We start from the raw sequence: 8,053 nt of genomic DNA, 5'->3' as shown, positions 1-8,053 counted from the left end.
ACACTGAAGGTGTGAAAAGCCTGGGAAAGGGTAGCCTCTCCCTCCGGAGGGCATTGTTTGGCCTCAGAGTTTCATACAAAGCAACAGAAGTTAAATTTTTGTAGCTGGTTATAGGGGCAATTTTCTAGAGGAGGAAATTTTAAATAACTATAGAAGAAGGCATAAATAAGTTGTGGCCTATTCATATAACAGAATATTACGCAATAAAAATGAACGATTTACAACTCCATAGAACAATAAGGATGAGTCTTACAAACATAATACTGATTGAAAGAAGCCAGATACAAAAAGTATGTATTTTATGCATCTAATAACATACAGTACCAAACAAAAAGCAGGCAAAATGAACCCAAGGAGTAAAGAGGTAAGATAGTAAGTGCACTTGGGAGGGGGCAGAGACTGGAAGGGAGCACGAGGGTAAGCTTCTGGGAGCTGGTCATGTTGTTTCTTATAAAAATGAGCAAAATCAAAGCTAATAGGCTTTGATCTCTGAAGGCCGAATGTGGGCAGGGGCATGACAGAAACGAGACCAGGTTAGGTAGGAAACAGCTTAACAGCTCTGTGTGTGAGACTGGACATAGAAGGGACATGGCAACCCACCGCACCCTATGCTTTCCTCTGAAGAATGTTTAACCTTCTTGTCCTGTGTTTCCCCAATTAGCCTGCATCTCTGGATTTAGAGTCTTTGCAACTGAACTCAAGAGACAGAGATCCTCAAGAAAAAAAAGCTTCTCTACTGGCCTTTGAAACAACAAGTCTAAGGATGACACTTGGAGTACCTCGGTAGGTTTGGAACATAAGTCCCTCTGATTCTAGACTGCATAACAGCTCGTGATCACTACAAGCTTTTTAAACTGTACCCCAATGGAAATAGGTTTCGAAACACGTGTCCTAAGTTTATCATTAAAGAGACTCATTTGTATTTTTAAGGCTTATTCTTGAGAAATTCTTACCCTTGAGAAAAATTCCTAGCAATTCTTCTGAATTGAAAAAAAGTAAGAAAATAGAAGATCCATCCTGCACCTCAGGATGCCGTGCTTCACAAACACCCCCAAATCACTTAGAGAGTCTAGTTCGGATGTAGTCCCTGCACTGAGAGAGCCTAACAGGAGAGGGACCTCTGCTTGTCATCTCTACAGATGCTCTTGCGTGTACCCCAGCCTGACCAGATTCCTCATCAATTCTACTTACGTGCCATTGTTATTGGGCAATAGGATAAAAACTGTAACGTACAGAATACCTAAAATGCTTATTGCTGGACTGTCTTAGGCCTCCTGCCCATACATTCCCAAGACCAGTATACCACTGGACTCTTCTATCCTTAGCTCCCATATGTGCATGTGGCACTTGTAGATGTTTTCGAAGAATGTTTTAGTAGTTATTTTGTAGATGTCTCTCCTAATGAAGGCTGAAACAATCGTTTAATTATTTTGATACTTTCATAAGTGCTTTTGCTTAAAGCACTTGACCCTATAAATCTATTTTTGTTGACTTAAATCCATAGGGTTCAGGGAATATGGGTTGTACGGTAGTAAAACTATGCCCCGTCCCTAAAAGACTCTTAAAACACATGATTTTGCTGGTATAATCATTGACATCCAAAGATGAGGTTGCCTATATTCATATGTTAAACTTAAAAAATGTGACCCACGTGATCCGACCTGAGGGTGAAATGGCAGTCAAGTTACAAAAATTAATTTCCCAACAATCCAAGTTCTTTGCTTGTATTGCTTGAATACGATGAAGGGGCCATGTTGAGCCTAATATTTCTTAAAAGTCCCCTCTCCATCCCAAATACTTTCATTATTTGCCATAGTTTCTCCTGTATCGCTTCCCATCAGCCCTCTAATCCTTCCCTACCACCTTTCTCCTTTAATCAAAACTGCAAAGCAGCATGCTGCATGGAGGAGGCTGGAGAGCAAGATATGAAACAGGCGAAGTCTGACTCCTCTTTAGAGAAATAGGGGAAAGGAAGGCTGGAAGAAGCGTATGTTGATAATTTTTGTTCCATCACACAGTATTGTATCAGATTTGCATGGTCTTCGGTTGGATTCCTGGAATAAGAGACTCGGAGATAGAGATTTGCAAGAGGTTTATTGAGGAGATCTCTCAGGAACAGGACCCGTTAGAGAACGAGGAAAGCAGGATAATAGGGCAGAGTGAGAAGGAATGTGAAGCAGATGGAATAGAGGTCTCCCACAGACCTACAGGGGAACCATGAACCTGAGATGACCCTTGAGAGTTATCCCAAGTCAAGACAAGGGGGGCAGGCCTTTGTAGCCCCTAATCGACAGTCACTGGATGTGAGCTTCCCCAGGAGGGTCATGACTTGGGAAAGGCAGCTCTCTTCAGCAGAGGGTTAGGAAATCAGCCGTGAGCTATCAGCAGCCAATGTCCCAGGAAGCTGAGAGAAAGAACACCTCAGCCCGGAAGGGGCATCTATGTGGCGCATAACAGCATCCATTGCACGCATTGTATCAAAAGTTGTCTTTTTACACCAGAAACAAGAATTACCTGCCCCTAGGTCGCCATCTCTGAGCATCACTCTTCACTTTGATCTTCGGGACATCTTTGTTATAATTATTGTTTTGGAAGGTCTCATATGAAGTGACTTTGCTTATTTTGTTGTTTGAAACCAGGTGACAGCTATTCCTTACATGGAAATCTTGCTGCCAAATGTCTGTGAGGAGTTCTTCATGCTCAAGCCTCCCCCTAGGAAAGTTTCTCTTTAGCTTCCTGCACAACAGTTTGTATCTCTTCTTGCCATTTACCCTCTGCACATTTTCAGGCCAAGAAAAGTTCATTTTCAGCAGTAACACTGCAGTGCAAGTTTGAAGTTGGTGATGGTAAGTAGCTGGCACAAATTAAATAGCTCTAGAATCGAACTGCTCAATACTCCATGCCAAAGTCTCTTAGGCCTTTAGGAAATTTGGTTTTTAGCACATCCCAAGTCTGGCTTGAATTTCCACAGCTATGTTGATGCCAACCCAGTTTCCAAGCCATAGATTTGTTTGATTCTCTTTTTCCTTTCCAATCTATTTAGCTTGTAGTTTGACAGGGATAGGAAAAGCGTAGTTTTATTTCAGTTGAAATGCTTAGTTTACTTGTCCATGGACATACCATGAGATATCACCTTAAGTTCCTTCAGCCTGATACTCATTTAACTTGAGAGTGAACCTGTGCTTGTCCTAAGGGGTGTTCAGTTCCAGCGCATAGGTATAAACATAAAGTGATCCTAAATCAGTTCCCAGCTAATGATTGAAGGAACCAGTAATGAATTCTAACTATTCTTCTCATTGAATGCAACTGGGACATTATCTGTCAACCCTGACATGAAAAACCATACCATCTTATCATGTTTTAAAGGACCTGTTGGGACTTTCCTGTGAACAAAGCAAATTGGTAGTTTCTAGAATTACCTAAATGTCAGTGGGCACCATCTCTGTTCAGCCACAACACTAGGCATTGCGTGCAGAGGTCAATGGATCCTGTACCTTGGCAAGTTCTTTCCTTATTGTGGTGCCATATCCTAGTTGGTGGGAGGTATGGGAAAATGTGAAGCTCCAGGCCCATTGATTGGAGTGTGTCAGAGAGACACTTAGAGCAAGAGCAGCGAGAACTTAGAGAAGAAACACAGTTACGTCTTGACACAAAATTAAGCAGGATCAGGAGTTCAAAGCCAACCATTAACCAGCCATGTATGTGAGGCTCAGAAAAATGAGAGGTCAGGGAGCAGGAAGCCCTTGGAGGTTAAGACAAGGTGAGGGACCAGGTGGAAGCAACTGTACTTTATTCAACAGTGAGACAGTCATGTCAAAAACTCCCTTTAGTCGCATTCATTGGGTTGCTTAGCTTTGGCTTTACACAGCTAGTCACATTCCAAACCCCTCCACTAGTTCACGTTTCATATAAGGAGCTATAAAGAAGAGCCATTCTGTTCTACTCGAGGGTATAAAAACTAACTTTTTTCTTTTTGCCATCATAGAGAGCTTTTAAAAATTGACTAATTAAGCTTCCCAGTATCCGTCAGTGAAGTAATAGAATGAAAGAAAGTATAGCCCCTACTGAAATAAAGTCCTATTTGGAACGGAAGCTTTTTTGAGCTGTAACTTATACAGCAGTTAAAGACAGAGTGCTGAGGACAACATATGGGAGAGAAATCCAAATGGGTGAAAATATAAAAATAGGACAGGAAGCTAAAATAAATGTGCACTCAATTTCTTTCGTATAAATAGCATTGTCTGTAATCTCAGGTATATGATTCCGCAATTGCTAATGGAAATCCTTTCTTGTATTGGAAATGGCAAGCAGCAGGTCCATGGATTCCTTTTTTTTTTTTAATGTTCAAAAAAACATATTTATTTAGAAAAAATACAATGAGGTAAGTTTATGCCGAGAAATGCAGCAATAAATACAATCGAAGAAAACAGCAACTCTACATTGATACATTGGCATAAACAGGAAGAACACATGCACCACCCAGACCTACGTGTCTGAAGGCTGATTTTGTATACGCTCCTTTGGAAAAGACACTGTCAGCTCAGGTGACAGAATGAGTACACCTATAATCACATATGCACACGGATCATGATTTTATTTAAAAATTAGCAAACAATACTGTAGAAACATTGATATGTAAATTTCTAAAATGCTGCATCTTAAATTTAGTTGGCAAACACCACCTTAGCTATAAGCATGAGTTTAGTCTTCCACATAGAAACCAAGCACCAAACTGTAAAAAAAACAAAAAAACAAAAAAAAACCTTCCTATTATTTGAAAACACCAGTTTAAGTAGAAGATTGTAAAAATGCATAGATCTGTAATAAAAGAATTGGCTGTAAAAGAGTACTCCCCTTTCATAGTATTCCTTTTTACTTCATATGCCAGTTACTGGTTATGCTGTAGGAATTAACCATTACAGCACTAAAAGGCTACTATTTAGGGAAGAGACAGAAAAAGGAAAAAGGAATGTATGTAAGGCAATGTTTCCTTTAGGTACAATAAGCACAATAGTGTTTTAGGAAGACAAGATAAAAATTACTCCAGGCTAGCTTGGTTCTCACTGAATAAAAACAATGGGCTAAATACTGAGCTCCTCTCTGTGAATCTAATAATCAATGCCTTGGTCACCATAGTGGTAATCTCTGGGGTGGTCATCTTGGCACTCGCCACGATTCTCATCTGGCTATTCTGCCTGATAATCGCTATCACTGGTTTCTGACCCATTTGTTCCTGTTCCTTGGCTTCCATTGTGAATGACAGGTTCTGTTGGAGCAGCACAGTATTTGGGATCATATATTTGCCGCCCGAGCCCATACACACTCATTCCTTTCCGGAAAGCGATTTTGTTGGTACCCATCTGTAGAGAAATTGCCGAGTTGTCCACTGGTTGTAAGGTTAGCTTCTGATCATAGATGTCTCTTCTGGTACCGGGCGCTAACATCCTTGCCTGCCTGGCTCCTTTGTTGGTGCCATCTGCAAACTATTCGTGGTCTGGTCAAAAGGTTTGTCAGTTTGCATTTTGGGATCATAAAGATGCCTCCTGGTCCCATAGGCTGTCATACCTGCCTGGCTGGCGCATTTGTTGGTTCCCATCTGCAAACCAATTACACTTTGGCCAGCTTTTAATTTTCCTTCATCAAAATGTCTTGTTTGTTTTTCTGCATACTGAATGAACTGCAATGTCAGTGGTTGTATGGAAGCCTTTTCTTTTAGCCAGACCTGCTAGAGCCACCAGTGTAGTCTGCACCTGCGCCATGCTTCCATTCTCAAAAAGATCCTTTGCTTCAACTGTGTCATGTGGTTTCATACCATACGCCTGAATAGCTTTAATGAAGTTGCCAATGTTCTCCAACTGAGGCCAGTTTAACGAGGACTCGTTGACCTTCTTCACTGAGCCTGGCTGTGGCTTGTTTATGAGTTTGCAGAGGATTGTGCCATCTTTTAAGCCCAGCTGAAAATTGGTGCCAATGCTCGTGCCTGTCACTTCTTATATCCAATTGCGAAGATCTGCTTGAGGATCATACTTGGAAGCAATCTTATTCTTGACTTCGGCCGAAAGCCCGGAGGAAGGGCCCTTGTTGCAGTGGGTCATGGTGATCGGCTGCGGGAAGAGGCTGCGCTCGGCTCGGGGTTCTCCCACTGGGCTTCCCTGCTCCCAGCCCCCAGGAGCGGCCTCAGCGACAGAGGCTCAGAAGCCACTCCTCTGGGAGGCGGAGGAGCTCAGGCGGTGCCTCAGAGGCTGGATCCGACCCATGGATTATTTTATCGAAATGGGAAGGGTCTCTAACTGAAGAAACTTTGAAACACTCCCAAATTTCAGTCGGCTTACAGTTTTTTCCACTTGTTTATATAATTGGAGTGCAAATCTCCTGAATCAAATAGGAACGACTGTTAACCCACCTGGACAGGAAGTTTTGATCACCGAAGGAAGCCAGTCTCTGTAGGTAGGTGCAAAACATCGCAGAGCTGTTGGTCTCATCAGACATCCATGCCCACCACACTCACCCAGGCTCTTCTGGCCACTTTTCCATTGATTCACTCCTCCCGGATGAGTCCCTATTTCATTCCCAATCCATATGTTTTCTCCCCTTCTTTCAGTCTCAGCTCCTCTGCGCAGCCCTCATTCTCAACATAGCACCTCAGTATCTCAAACTGGTCCAATTTCCTTCCCATCCATATCTAACTTTAATTTAATTTTTACCCATCTTTTCCTCAATTATTTTTCTGCCTCAAATAAAGTAGTGTCCTTACTCACTTCCAAGACCAATCTTTCTACTTGATCCTACTGTCCCTCATCTTTTTGGGGCCTTATTTTATCCGTCGAATCTCTAATATCATGTATACATATATTAAATCATTTGTTTGTCATCTATTGCTTCATAACAAGCACTCAAAAACTGGTGGTTTAAAACAACAATCAATATTTGCTCACTAGTCTGCAATTTGGGCAGAGCTGGGCTTCTCAGTGATGCAAGTGTCATCTTCTGGGGCTGGAAAGCCCAAGCGGCTGGTGCCTCAGTTGGAAGCCTAGGACAGCTGCGAGTTGGCTGGACCTCTCTCTCTCTGTCTGTCTGTCTCTCTCTCTTTCAGGCATTTCCATGTAAATAGCTTGGGTTTCCCCTACAGCAGGATGGTGTCAGGTGTAGACCACTTACATGATGGCTGAATTCTCCAGAGTACAAAAGTAGAAACTGCCAGGTCTTCTTAATGTCTAGGTTTGGAATCCTGTCCAAGAACATCACATTCTATTGTCCAGAGCCATGCCAAATTCAAGGGGAGGGGACCAGAGAAGGACATGAATACTGGCGACAAAGCTCATTGGGGGTCACCAATGTACCAGATACCACCTTGAATCGTCATTGTCTCCTTAGAATCAGCTTTCCTTATGCCAACTTTCTTTTCAACCTTATTCTCCTCAAAGAGTCATAACCCTCTCTCATTTACACTTCATCACTGCTTCTCCAAAATAAATCTCTACTTTTGTTTGATTCAAATAAAAGGTACCACCTCTCATGTACTCCTCAACCCACTGCAATCTGGCTTCTGATCTTATCACATTAATAAAAACGATCAGCAATTTTCTAATTGTTAAATCTACACATTTCCTCTCTGTCTTCATCTTATAATGCTTCTCAGAATCATTTGTTTCTCTTCACCTGAAAATCTCTGCGTTTGGTGTCTGAGATACGGGGTAGCCCTTCTCCAAACTTGCTCCGTCTTAGTATTTTCTCTAACTCATTCTCTTCCTTTGCATAAATACAAGAGGCTTCTGCATCACCTCTACTCCCATACTACCCATTATGTCACTAGGGTATCATAATCCTACCCCAGTAACATCTGGAAACCACCCCTTCTCTCCATTGCCATTGCTCCTACACTAATTCAGAGCCTTATTTGCTCCTCATGACAAGTTAAATACAAGAGTCTTCTATTTGATCTTCAACACTTCAATTTCTGCTGCTTCCAATCTTACAAACTGGTGCTGATACGAAAGCTACCTTCATTAAACAGAACAACCTATACCCCAAAACTTTCCCCAGCTACCTACTG

The 8,053-nt window shown here is 42.0% G+C and overlaps 1 pseudogene; it reads right to left on the bottom strand.

Annotated features, from left to right (window-relative positions):
- Positions 1 to 5,056: 5,056 nt before the first annotated feature.
- Positions 5,057 to 6,121, bottom strand: LOC117026118 (calponin-3-like; annotated as a pseudogene).
- Positions 6,122 to 8,053: the final 1,932 nt, after the last annotated feature.

Source organism: Rhinolophus ferrumequinum, chromosome 8 (genome assembly GCF_004115265.2).
Source record: "Rhinolophus ferrumequinum isolate MPI-CBG mRhiFer1 chromosome 8, mRhiFer1_v1.p, whole genome shotgun sequence".
Classification (NCBI taxonomy): domain Eukaryota; kingdom Metazoa; phylum Chordata; class Mammalia; order Chiroptera; family Rhinolophidae; genus Rhinolophus; species Rhinolophus ferrumequinum.
This window is presented reverse-complemented; position numbering and strand designations above follow the sequence as displayed.